We start from the raw sequence: 13084 nt of genomic DNA on the forward strand, positions 1-13084 counted from the left end.
AAAATGTGATCCCAAAATAACATTTTGTTTAATGTTTTTAACAAGAAGAAAAGGAGTTTTAAAAGAGATTTGGTCTTTCACAATCTCGGCTTCAGGAATTTTATAATTTATAATCAACTTATCTCCTGATGCTGATTTAAGAGATTGGGAAGTTTTTTCAAAATACTTAGTAGGTATAAGACCTTCTTTTATATAATTAAGATCTGCACCAGTGTCAAAAAGGGCTGTTGTTTTCAAGACAACTTCATTCTGGATTCTAATAGAAATATTGATAATCCATTTTCTGGTGGTAATTTCAGAAAGCATTAAAAGAAAATTTGTATTAGAAGAAGATGGGAGTTGAGGAACATTATCATTTTCTTCTAAATCTTCTTCCTTTTGTTTTTCTTTTAAATTTTTCATTTTAATATCCAAAATGTCTCTTTGCATAGAAATCTGGGCTGCTTTGAGCTCCTGTATTTCTTGTTTCTGTTTATTGATTTCGTGGGTGAGATCACTTATAGAAATGGGTTTGAAACTTGCTTTCTTAGTCTTGCCAAGAATCGTAGAAATATTATAAGGATTGTCGGCTTGGTAATTAGGTTTAGAAATCGGTTTGGGATTTTGAAAACTACTTAAATATTTTATTTTTGTTTTAGGATCAGTAATTTGATCAATTATTTGTAAAAGAATTTCTTCTTCTTTTGTCAAAACATTTATTTCAAAACTAGTGGCTTCTTCATCTTCACTTTCTGAGTTTGATGATGAAGAGGTTTCTAAATCACAAATTTGTAATCCTTTTTCAAAATCAGATTCATCAGAAGAACTGCTATCAGTCTCAATCATTAATTGATTGAGCTGATTGATAGTTTCTTCATCTAAATCTAACTCATTGACCTTTTTATTGATTTTGCAAAATCGAGAATTGTGGCCTTTCTTGCCACAATTATAGCAAGTAATGCTCTTAAAATTTCTTTTGGGTTTTTTGGTTTTATCAAAACTATCATTTTCTTTTCTTTTAGAAAACTTTTTATCGAATTTCTTCTTATAAGGTTTCTTATAAAATTTCTTTCGATCCTTTTGTCTGGAAAGACATTTTCCTGAACATTTGGATTTTTCAAAGGATTCAAAAGATGGATCATATTGAGCACAAAAATCTCCTAATCCTTTTTTAGAAAGTTTTTGTTCTTTCTTTATTTGTTTTTGGAGACGAATATTAGTGCACAATTGTGTTCCTATTTTATAAACATAAGAAGTTAGTTCTCCATAAGAAAGATGATCATATGGAATTTGATTTCCATATTCTTCTCTTATCTTACCACGAACTTGTTCTCCTATGAGTTTTGGTAAACCAGCAAGAAATTTTTCTTTCCAAAAAGACTGGTTGCAGTCTGACATTTGGAAAACTCTTTGCAAAAATATTTCTTTATATTCTCGAAATTCTCCTAAAGATCTACATTTCATATTGGATAAGAGATCTTGGTTTTTATCAAGAATATGAGAAGAGTCTCCCAGAAAATGCTGAGATATGGAAAATATAAGGGTGTTTACAGCATCTTGAATGGGTTGTTCATCTTCATCAAGAATACTTTGACCAAAAGGGTCGAGTTTATAGGTATTTAGAATTTGAGACCTTTGCTCTTCATTCAGGTAGTTATCCCACCATCCTTTGAGCTGGCCTGTAAATCCAGCTATTAAAAGATATGCAACAGAATGATCAGAAGTTTCTGGAATGGTTTTGTAAGTATTTGCAAGCATAACCATCTGAGTCAGAATGTTTATAAGGTTTTGCTAAGAAACACCATCTATATTCCATTCATAGATAGCATCAGAAGAATATTTGTTTTGAACTTTAGAAAAATTTTCTTCCGTGAGAATATCAGGGGGAGTGGCACGAGAGTAATATAACTTCTGAGGATCCTTCCAAGTGATACGATTTATCTCTGGAATGGATTCAATATCGGATTTATCTAAAAGATTGATCTGATTGGAAGGCTCAATTCGTTCCGGAGTGTCTTTGACACTTAGATTTTGTATTAGAGGAGTCTCTAGAATTATAGGATTTTTAGGAATCAAAACTGTCTTTCCTTAGAGGAGTTTTCTCCTATCCTCCAAGGCTCTAGCAAAATCAAGACTAGGATTTTTCGGAATTTCAAAATTCCTAAAGAGAGGTGGTTTTAAATCCTTTTTCGTAATTGTTATAGAAGAGGATGGAAAACTATTTTGAGTAAGATTTTCAATTCGATCAAGTTGCTTTCCTATGGCATGAAGATGTTGATTTGAAAAATTATTTTGTTCAACAATCTACTTGATGCCTATGCCGTCTATTTCAGAGGCTATTTTAAAAGGAGAAGTTATTATTTCAATTTCTCGATGTTCAATTTTGATTTTCCTAAGAGGAGGATGATTAGACTCGATGACATGGCCATCGTCTAATTTCCATTTATAAAATTGGTCCAAAACAAAAATCTGTTTTTCTTTTAGAAAATTGTTTTCAAACCAATCGAAGAAGAATACCTCGATTTCATGTTGGTACATGTAATCATAGTATTCCTTTTTGATTTCGAATGCTTGGTTTCGAAAATTAGTAAAGAACCATTCTCTGATATGTTTATTTTCAAAAGAATTGAATTCTTTATTCAAAATGATTATGTCAGGTTCAAAGGCTAATTCTAAAACATTGATCTCAGGATCTTCCATTTCGGAAGGAGTCGGATCAGGGAAATCAGGAGTATGTTGATAAACTGGTCTGGAAATTCCTGACCTATTATCTATACCACTGATGTTTGGAAAAGGAGGAGCACTTGCGGATGCTTCTTCAGGATTATTCAAAGGGATATTCAAAGGGATATTAGGAGTAATATCTACTGACCTTCGAGAAGAAGTAGAATGCCAAGAAGGAATTGATCTGATATCGCAAGATCTTCTGGGAATATCTATTGATCTTCTGGCAAATTGAATAGTTACTTTTCCTTCAGGGTATTGGATAATATTGGTAGGATCAGAATTTTGAATTATTGGCTGAGGAATTCGGTTTTCTAATTCCCATTGATCAGGAAGGGTTATCTGATTCCAAGGAATGGTTCTAGGAATAGTAACATTTGCTTTAGAAATGTCTGTTTGTAAAAGAAGGGTTTCCCTATTGGAATTCAATTTAAAAGCTTTGCTACCGAAGGCAGAATTCATTACTTTGTAATAAACTCTGTAGATGAGAGCTATGGGAATAGATCCTTCTGCTATAGAATAATTATGGGTTTTTATTTGAAGAGTGAGAGATTTTAAAATATTTTTGTCTTTGAGAGAAACGGTAAGACCAGGATGGCTATCAAAATGAATGGGTCCACTGCAAAGACTGATTTCTACGGCTCCAAGAATGGATTCGTCATATTTTAAAAGTCTCGCATCTCTCAAAACAAGAAGCAAGGAAGTATCTAATCCTTCTTTGGTAAGGGTTTTTGCACCAACCTGTACCAAACCTATATGCATATAGTTTCATTTCTGGGAATGTTTCTTTATAGAATCCTTATTCAAAAGTTGAATTGAAGCAAAGGAATTAGAAAGTGGCACATCTCTTTCTTCAGTAACAATGATATAATCATTATTCCCAAAGAGTCTAAATTTGGAATGTTCATAAATTTTATGAAGTTTAACTTTTGGAATGAACCAATTTTCAATAGATTTATTGAAATCTTCTATATTAATTTCTTCTCTATTTATTGGTCCTTGATCAGAGGACATTTGTGATAAAGAATTAGAAGAAGATTCAGATCTCCTTAATAAGTTCATTGCAAAAGACTACTTTCTTCTTTTCAATAGATTTCGACGATGCTTACCAACGGACTTACTACCCCACTGGGTTTTACTGCCTGGAACACATCCAGAAATCACGCGAAAAGACTACCACGAAGGAAATCGTCTTTGCTGCGAATGAATTTATAAACAATATCTTTATATATATATATATCAAGATCAAATGGCTGTGGACGGCCCTGAAAGACGTAATTGTTTGAATTTTGAAACTGAAACCCAAGATTATTATGCTATCCACAGGATCTTTTAATAAGGAATTGTCTTCACCACAAACATAAGAAAGAGACATATCACCTATAAAAATCTAGCTCTATTCTTGCGAAGACTGATCTAACTTGATAATCTTCTTAGATCCGTATATCAAATTCACAATACTCGAGTGCTCAACACATCACTTGCTAAGAAAATTAAGGATTGACCTTGCAGAGAATAAGTGTTGTCCTAGGATTTTTCCAACCAAAAACATTATATACATGTATATATCTCATAGCGAAAATTCCATAAATCCATGAGCTAAAGCCTATGATATTTTATCTTAAATTTGTAGTTTTCAGTTGATGATGGTCATTTCCCAAATTTGTTAGTAAATTCTATTTTTTCACATGCTAGGAGATTACCCTCAAAGAATCGTCACCTCTAAAGCTGTTTGTTTCTTACATCGGAAAGAGAGTACTCACTGTCAAACAGAAAAAGTAGTTCGGATGCAAAGGAAGCAACTGAAGCATGGCATAAGTAGGGGCCAAAAAGAAAATCAGGAATGTTGGATCATCTGCATTAGAGATAGCACTTCCAATTTCTTCAATCAACTGATGCAATGACGCCCGCACAATGCTTTGCATGCAAAGTTATTTTACATCTTATGTCAACAAATACATCTCTTCTTAGCATGATTCAAAAATCCACTCTGGTTTTTAGGTGTAGTTATTTCAAGATGTAGAAGAAATACCATGAGTTGTCCGTGTACGGTCAAATCCTGAGGTAATTTCTATTGTTTGGAGCAGACCAACACCACAAATACAGGTCGCTCCTAAGCAATCCCACAGGACAATGATGAAACCGTCAGCCACAACTAAAAGAATCATAGGCCACAACCTCTATTTGACCATGCACAAACTTTCCTGAATTCCTGAAGAACAATAAACGCTCATTGAGAAGAAAACAGAGAATATAACTACATCCCAGATTTGTATAAGTTAGACCTTTCGCCACCACTTCATGGAAAATCGTTTGCTCTAAACTGCTTCCTTGCTGAAGCAGAAGCCTGACAAGAAATCACGGGAACAATGACAAGTATGGAGCTTCAAGCTGTATATAGTTCTGAGAGAAGTTCCAGGTCACGCCCTGGTCAGGGACATCATATTTAACTTGAGGGAAAACTTCCGCAATCATGGACATAACCATTTTCAAAAAAAAAAAAATGATCTGGTCATGCTTTAGCATCCAAAAGAACCAAAAATGGAAAGGTAGACGGTATCCATTTTTCCAGAAACAATGAGGTCAAAATCTGAAAATATGTACACAGAATGCCATTACTAGATAACATCTAAGCAATCTCCACCTACCTCACGTAAAGCCTCCAGGTAAAATGAGAGGCTTTCATGATGCCCGATTTTCGGTGGACCAAGAGTCCTTCCTGAAACTTTATAATATCTTTAACATGAGGTTCTCTAGTAAGGTATAAATTGTTCATTAGTAGAAGAACTATCACCTTGGAGCTGTAGCCCTTTTATTTTTCTCCAGCATCTTCCGTCTAAACATTTCTTATTCATCACCCACCATCATTATCATCATCTAAGATGAGCCTTAAGTCAGGTTCAGGAACATACCCAGCTTCCTTCATATGATATGCTAGTTTCCCGAGCACTTTGTATATGTCTCCTATCTGATAGTGGAATTGGTCCTTTGCTGGAAATTTGTGCATTTTATTCTTTACCTCAATCCAACTGTTCGCCACATCTTTTGTCAAATCTCTCTCCTCCATTTGCTTCCTTACTTCGCAGGAATCATCCCATCTGTTAGTTGCAGCATATATGCTTGATAACTTCACATACCTTGCAGCATTTCGGGGTTCCAAATTCAATAGAGCATCCACAGCTTTTCGGGCAATAACTAGATTACCATGGACTTTGCATGCACCCAAAAGTGCACCCCACATTCCAACATGGATTGATTTGTTTGAGACACTCTTTATTAACTCCATGGCTTCCTCAAGTCTGTTTTTCCTCCCAAGCAGATCGACCAAAATAGCGTAGTGATCGGATCTTGGTTGAAGGCTGTAATCCTTTTCCATTGCATTGAAAATCTGAAGCGCTTCAACATCTAGACCTGTGTGGCTGCAAGCAGATGGAGTGCCAAGAAACGTGACATGGTTGGGTCTACATTTGTTTCCAGCATCTTCTTGAGAAAAACAAGTGATTCATGCCCTAGACCATTATGAGCAAACCCAGTTATCATCGAGTTCCATGATACAACATCCCTTTCCGGCATCCTCAAGAAGAAGATCTCAGCTGATCTCATGTCGCCACACTTGCAAAACATGTCAATTAGAGCATTCCATATAAATATGTTATCCATAACTCTATTAAAGCAGGTCCTAACGATGCAACCATGAATCTGTTTGCCTCTTTCAGCAAGTGCTTGATCAGCACAAGCACATAGAACACTGACAAAAGTATGAGGACTTGCCTGTATTCCTTCCTCATGCATTTGAACAAAAAGGTTCAAAGCTTCATCACCACGGCCATTCTGCGCAAAGCCTGCGATCAGTGCAGTCCAAGATACTGTGTTCTTCGCCAGCATACTGTTGAATATTACCATAAGCATCAATGAGGGAATTGTAAGTTATCTTAGTAAATTGCAAGCCCATTATGATGGCAACTCCATGAACCTGGCGCAAGAACTTCAATGCACCCAAGTGAGCACAGGCAACCACAACACCCACAAAAGTAAATTCATTCATGAACAGACAATCATATTCCTTTTGCATCTGCATGAAGATACTCAGAGACTCCACATAAAACCCATGACGGGACAACCCAGAAATCAATGAATTATAAGAGACAAGAGCCCTCTGCGGCATTTCATCGAACAAGCCGAGCGCTTTCTTGAAATCGCCAATCCGGGCATACGCAGATACGATGGTGTTCCAAGAGCAATCATTCTTTGTATCAAGATCATCAAAAGCCTTGTGGGCGCTTCGGATGGAAGAGCATTTGGAGTACATACCAATTAGATGGTTGACGATGAAAGGGTCGCTGGTGAGTGCGGTCTTGATGAGGTGAGAGTGGAGGGTCATGCCGAGCTTCAAGTGTTTCTTGGCGACGCATCTTGTGATGAGAGAGACGTAGCGATCGATGGTTGGGACGACATCGCTGAAGAACATGGCAATGCACCAGTCGTCCCTCCCATGAAAATGGGGCGCTCTGCATTTTATCACTTAGCATCCAGCGCGCGAAGTGACATTGTAAAGAAATGGCGAAAATAAATTGATTTAATGCATGTATGTTTGGACTTAAAAAAGTTAATAGTAATTTTTTTTTACTTTTTTTGTTAATATTAAAATTACTGTTCAAATTTTGGAAAATTATCAAAAAATTATTTGCGAATCTATGTGTCTTCGCTTAAGGAGTTTTAGATATAAAAATTGGGAGAATAACATAAATAATCTTCAAACTTTAATCCTATATGCAACGTTGTCCCTGAATTTTTAATTTGTTTAATGTGATCTTTAAACTTTCGCCAAATGTGTTATATCGTTTTTAAACTTTCAATTTGTTTAATGTGGTCTATGAACTATTAATAAATAGTCAATTTAGTCCTTAAACTATATGGAAATGACGAATTTAGTCTAAGGACTAAATTGAACATTTATCAATATTTTAGAGACTACATTGCACAAATTGAAAATTTAAGGATGACATAACACATTGAACCAAAGTTCACGGACCATTTGTGATAAATGCACCATAAGTCTTAAAAATTGTTATAAAAGTGTAATCGAATCTTAAGATTTCAAATCTTAAAATTTATCAAACTGGTGCAGTCGAGTCCTACCATTAACTCTATCTGATTGCACTAATGGAAAAGGCTGGCCTAACTACTTTTTTTCCGAAGATAGGGGCATTACTATGGTTTCCGTGTCAGACATTTTAAGAAAAATTATAAAAAATTAAAAGGAAAAAATTGATTTCGAGATTTCTAAAAATAAAAATCTGAAAAAAAGTAAAAATTTGGCAAAAAGAGGAAGAGTCAAACAATGGGGAACAACAAGGATAGAGCTTCGGTTGAGGTGGTGCGACGTGGCCGCCACTGTCGCACCGGTGAGGGACTAGTGTCCCTTATTAGACTTGGGCAAAGTTAGCATGACCCTCGCTACTGCCTTCGCATGCTAAGAAAGAAACGAAGTGAGTGAGTGTGCATGCACGCGTGCAATGAGTGGGTGATTTTAAAAAGTTATGGTACAAGCGATCGATAGAAAAGTTATATGATATTCAAGTGATCGAAAAAAAAAAGTTACGGCAATTAAATAAGCGCCGAACAAAAATTATAGCACTCAAATGAGTGATATACGAAAAGTATATCATTTGTGGTATTATTTTCCCGAACTTTTGAAGTTTGAAACCTAACTTTAGTCTTACAAACTCATGTGAATAACTCCGACATAATCCATCTCAATTACTTAAAATATATGAATTCTACATTTTTAGGTTTAATACATGTAAAATTTGAATGGGCATGGGGGTTCACCTACAAGAAGGGTTTCACCGTCATTAAAAGACTATCAATAAGTATAATTTGAATGATTTCTAAACTGATAACCTGCATGAAAATCTCTTGTACTCTCGCCTTTCGTGCCAAGGAATCTTTGGACCAGGGGAAATTTCACAGTAACTCAACTCGATTACCTCAAAAGTCAAAAGCAACGCGTATTCACTTTTTCACGGTCGGATTGACGTGTATCTGCAACTAGCAAGTCCTCACCTTCCTGGAAGAGCATGGCGAAGGAGGGTGAATTGACTGTCTAATAAACATATGACTAGCGGAAGGGTAGAACCCCAAATTAGTCAATCCGTCAACTGCCACGTATCATCTAACTCAGTAGTATAATGATAAAATTTAATCGAAATTAACGGAGGATAAATTTGTTACAGGTGTACCAGTTTATGGCTTTTTCGTGGTCAAAAAATTAATTTGGTGTAAATTTATCACTTATGTACTAGTTTAAGGTTTTTCGTGGTATTAATCCAAACTTTTTTGGAGCTTTTACACCTCTCTAGCCGAATGCAACTTTTGGAGGCTGAAGCCTAACTGTTGTCCTATAAATTTACTGTGAATAAGTTCTAACATAATCCATCTCAAACAATTAATATGCATGGGTTCTATATTTGTAGGTTTAGTTTACGTAATCATGAAACGGTCTTGGGGCCACACCTACAAAAGAAGGGTTTCATCATCATTACAAGATTATCAATTAATAGAATCAATTAGTTTCTAAACTAATAGGGTTAATACTACGAAAAATTTTAAATCCGTACATCTATGACAAATTTATCCTCTGTTAATTTTCGTTAAATTTTACAGTCAAATTTTTGAGTTGGATAGCACGTGATAATTGACGAGCGTATCAGTTTAGGATTTTACCTTCCGTTTCTCACAGGTGTACTGACTTGTAATTTTTCGTGGTATTAATTTAATTTAATGGAATGTAAATTTCTCATAAATATACTAGTTTGTGATTTTTGGTGTTCAAAAAATTAATTTGAGGTAAATTTATTATAAATATATTAATTTAAAATTTTTCGTGATCAAAAAATTAATTTATAATAAATATATAAATTTAAGGTTTTTCATGGTAACCCAAACTAATAACATAAATGAAGATCTCTCGTCGTCTTGAACTCTGGCCTTTTGTGCCAAAGACTCTTTGGACTTCGAGGAAATTTCAACCTTAACTGAACTCGAACACCTCAAAAGTAAAAAAGAAAACGCGTATCCCACTCATTCACGCGTATCTAGCAAGTCCTCACCTTCCTGGAAGAGCATGGCGAGCGAGGGTGAGCAGAGACTCTTTAGGGCAAAGTCTTTCTTCAGCTGAGCTCCAAGCCAAGAACGCTTCATTCTGGGCGTGATCTTCATCTGCTTCTCAGCGTCTGATCCGGATTCCTCATCTTCACTCCTCCATCTCCGGTAATTTCCTCTTATTTATTGCCTCTTTTCATTAATTTGATGGAAACAATAGAGGGATTCTCAGATCAGTATCAGTTCTTTCCGTAGTTGACTCCAGGATCGACCACTCTGCAATTTGCATCTAACACTAATAGTTTTGGCCTAGCTCTAGTCACGCGCTAAACCCTGCTCACCTGCTTCCATCTATGCACCAGTCAGGCCTCAGATCTTGAAACACAATCCCACTCAGATGCATCGGTTGTTGATAAATCTCAGAGATTTCTGCAGTTAGGGATCAAACTTACGCTCTTTAGGAATAGGGCCGGCGACAAAAGCTGACTTTGCTCGAGTGGAATCGGTTGATTTCATTTGTTTAACAGTAGAGGCAAATTAGCACATTATTGTCCGGTAAATTAGCAGTAAGAACATTCTTAGACAGAAAATTGATACCTTCAACTCTCAATTTAACGGTAGATACAGACTGAATAGACTATAATGTTGCACTCTGTGGTGAACCGGAACTCTCAGCTTTTGTAAAATGCAGCTCTCATCCCTACACTCCTGTGTGTTCCAACTTATTTACTGGAAAAACAGTTATAGCATTCATGCCTTCTTTTTCCGTTGAAATTTTATTAACTCCATAATTGATTAGAAATCCACTCCTCTTTTTCTGATATGCTGATAATTTCTGGCAGATGTGAATGATAGCTTCATGCCTGACTAATGCTCGCCCGTTGACCCTTTATCTGTTTGTTAATAACCTAAGAGATGGCTGTGATTAGGGATTGGTTTATGCTTTTAAGAAAATAGTCCAATGATGAGGGTTGAGTTAGCTTCAGATTAATTTCTTGATTTCATTTTTCTAATGAGATAGTCATTGCGGAGTGTGATTCTTCGCCAGCATCCGTTAAGGTCAAGGGAGCAACTAATTGAGTGTTGTGGAATGTCTTTGTCAAATCTAATTTGGTAGAACTAAAAGAGGAAGGTTCCATCATAATTTCTTATCAGACAATAAGATAATTAGTCAACCTACAAGCAACAGCAGGCACTTATGTGCAGAGGACATTCAATGTCACCTTTCAAGAGAAATTTTATCACCTAAAATAAGAGTTTAACACAAAAATAGGTTGACAGTTATCTTCTCGAAACATTATTCTCTCGAATCTATTTCGGGTGTGAATTAAAACCCATAATTCCACATTACTTTAGAAATTTCTTCCTTCAGAATTGAGATGGGTCCACTTCTCTACCATATTGTTACTAAAACAACCGGACATGTTTTGAGTCTAGTGCAATGCCCCAGAAGGAGCTCGTGCATTTGCCATCTTCGTTTCTTTCTAGAATGACTTGAAACAGAAGAGTTTCTGAGAGAAATCATGATAGTCATCACTCCACTTTCATAGTCAAGGTTTTTCAGGTGGGATATCAGGCCATTAAAAGTCCTCTGAAAATTCGGGAAATGGAGAAGCCAACAGAATCTGATTATGAAGTATTCTTGAGCTTCAGAGGACCGGACACTCGCCGCGACATCGCTGATATCCTTTACCACAGCCTCATTCGTGCCGGAATACGAGCATTTAGAGATAATGAAGAGCTTCCCATTGGGGAAGAGATTCGCCCGGAGCTTCTCCAAGCGATTAAGGAATCGAAAATCTCGATTCCTATCTTTTCTAAAGGATATGCTGCCAGTCCATGGTGCCTCATGGAGTTGGTCCAGATGGTGGCGTGCAAGGAAAAGTGGGGACAAAAGATCATACCAATTTTCTATGACGTTGCACCGTCGGAGGTTCGTTACCAAACTGCAAGTTACGGTGAGGCCATTGAATCACACATAAATAAGCAGCGGTACACTCATGAGACTATTCAGAACTGGAAGGCAGCTCTCAGCAAGGTTGGAGCGTTAATAGGATGGGAACTCAAAGAGAGGTACTTGAATTTATTGTTGTTCATGAATTGTTTGTAGCTTAGATATTATTATGTTCATCTCAATTTAACAGTTTGGTCCTTTTGCCTTCAACAGTATCAGAGGCAAAGGTGAGTTCACGGAAGAAGTCGTTCGGACGCTGTCGATCGAGTTGAAAAGGAACTACTTGGCAGTGTCTGATCACTTCGTTGAAATGGATGATCACGTGGACAAAATCATGGAAGTGATAGGTGAACAGAACACTGAAACAAAGATCGTTGGTATTTATGGTATGGGCGGTGTCGGAAAGACAACTCTTGCCACAATCATCTATAATAAATTGTCGGCCAATTCCACTAACTGTTGCTTCCTATCTAACTTCAAAGACACAAAGATTGAGATTTTGCAGAATCAACTCATCTCTGGTATCCTAAAAGAGACATGTTTGCTCATCCATAATAGCACAGAAGGGATTACTGAGATCGAGAAGAGGTTATCCTCTAGGAAGGTCATACTTCTACTTGATGATGTCGTCCAAAAGACTCAGCTGGATGCTCTTGTGGGGATGGGCAAATGCTGGTTCGACAGAGGAAGTAAGGTTATTATTACCACAAGAAACAAGGAAGTTCTCAAGGATGTTGATTTGAAGCACGAACTTACTGAAATGGATTTTGATCATTCGCTTCAACTTTTCAGCAGACATGCTTTTAGAAGAGATCATCCTCCAGCAGAATACTTCTACCTCTCAAAAAAAGCGGTAAAAATCTGCGGTCATCTTCCTTTGGCTCTTGAGATCATAGGTTCATTTTTAGCTGGAAAAGATGGAAAATTTTGGGAGACCACATTAGAGAAGCTGGAAACTTTTCCCGATGAAAATGTTGAAGAAAAGTTGAACATCAGTATCGAGGCATTACATCCACATGCGAAGGAAATATTTCTTGATGTTTGTTGCTTCTTCGTTGGGTTTGATTGGAGGATTGTGAGGCACATGTGGAATAGCTGTGGGTTTTTCCCTGACTATTATCTTGATGTCCTCCAACAGATGTCGTTAATAAAGATTACAGAACGTGATGAATTGTGGATGCATGATCTGCTAAGAAACCTTGGGCAACATTTCGTTCGTCGGACTGGTAATTTTAAACCAGAGAAGCAAAGTCGGGTGTGGGATCATGAGCAAGCAAATGATGCTCTCATAGCAAAGGTAAAGTCGTGTATGAAATGTTATTC

General features: G+C 36.6%; 2 pseudogenes; one reads left to right on the forward strand and one right to left on the reverse strand.

Annotated features, from left to right (window-relative positions):
* Positions 1–4486: 4486 nt before the first annotated feature.
* LOC115661824 (pentatricopeptide repeat-containing protein At4g37170-like) lies at positions 4487–7265 on the reverse strand (annotated as a pseudogene).
* Positions 7266–10298: 3033 nt separating this feature from the next.
* The window catches only part of LOC115664595 (disease resistance protein RPV1-like), a 47397-nt pseudogene continuing 44611 nt past the window's right edge, over positions 10299–13084 (forward strand).

Source organism: Syzygium oleosum, unplaced genomic scaffold (assembly GCF_021117445.2).
Source record: "Syzygium oleosum isolate NSW1041296 unplaced genomic scaffold, Sole_v2.1 Sole_v2.06, whole genome shotgun sequence".
NCBI classification, from domain to species: Eukaryota; Viridiplantae; Streptophyta; class Magnoliopsida; order Myrtales; family Myrtaceae; genus Syzygium; species Syzygium oleosum.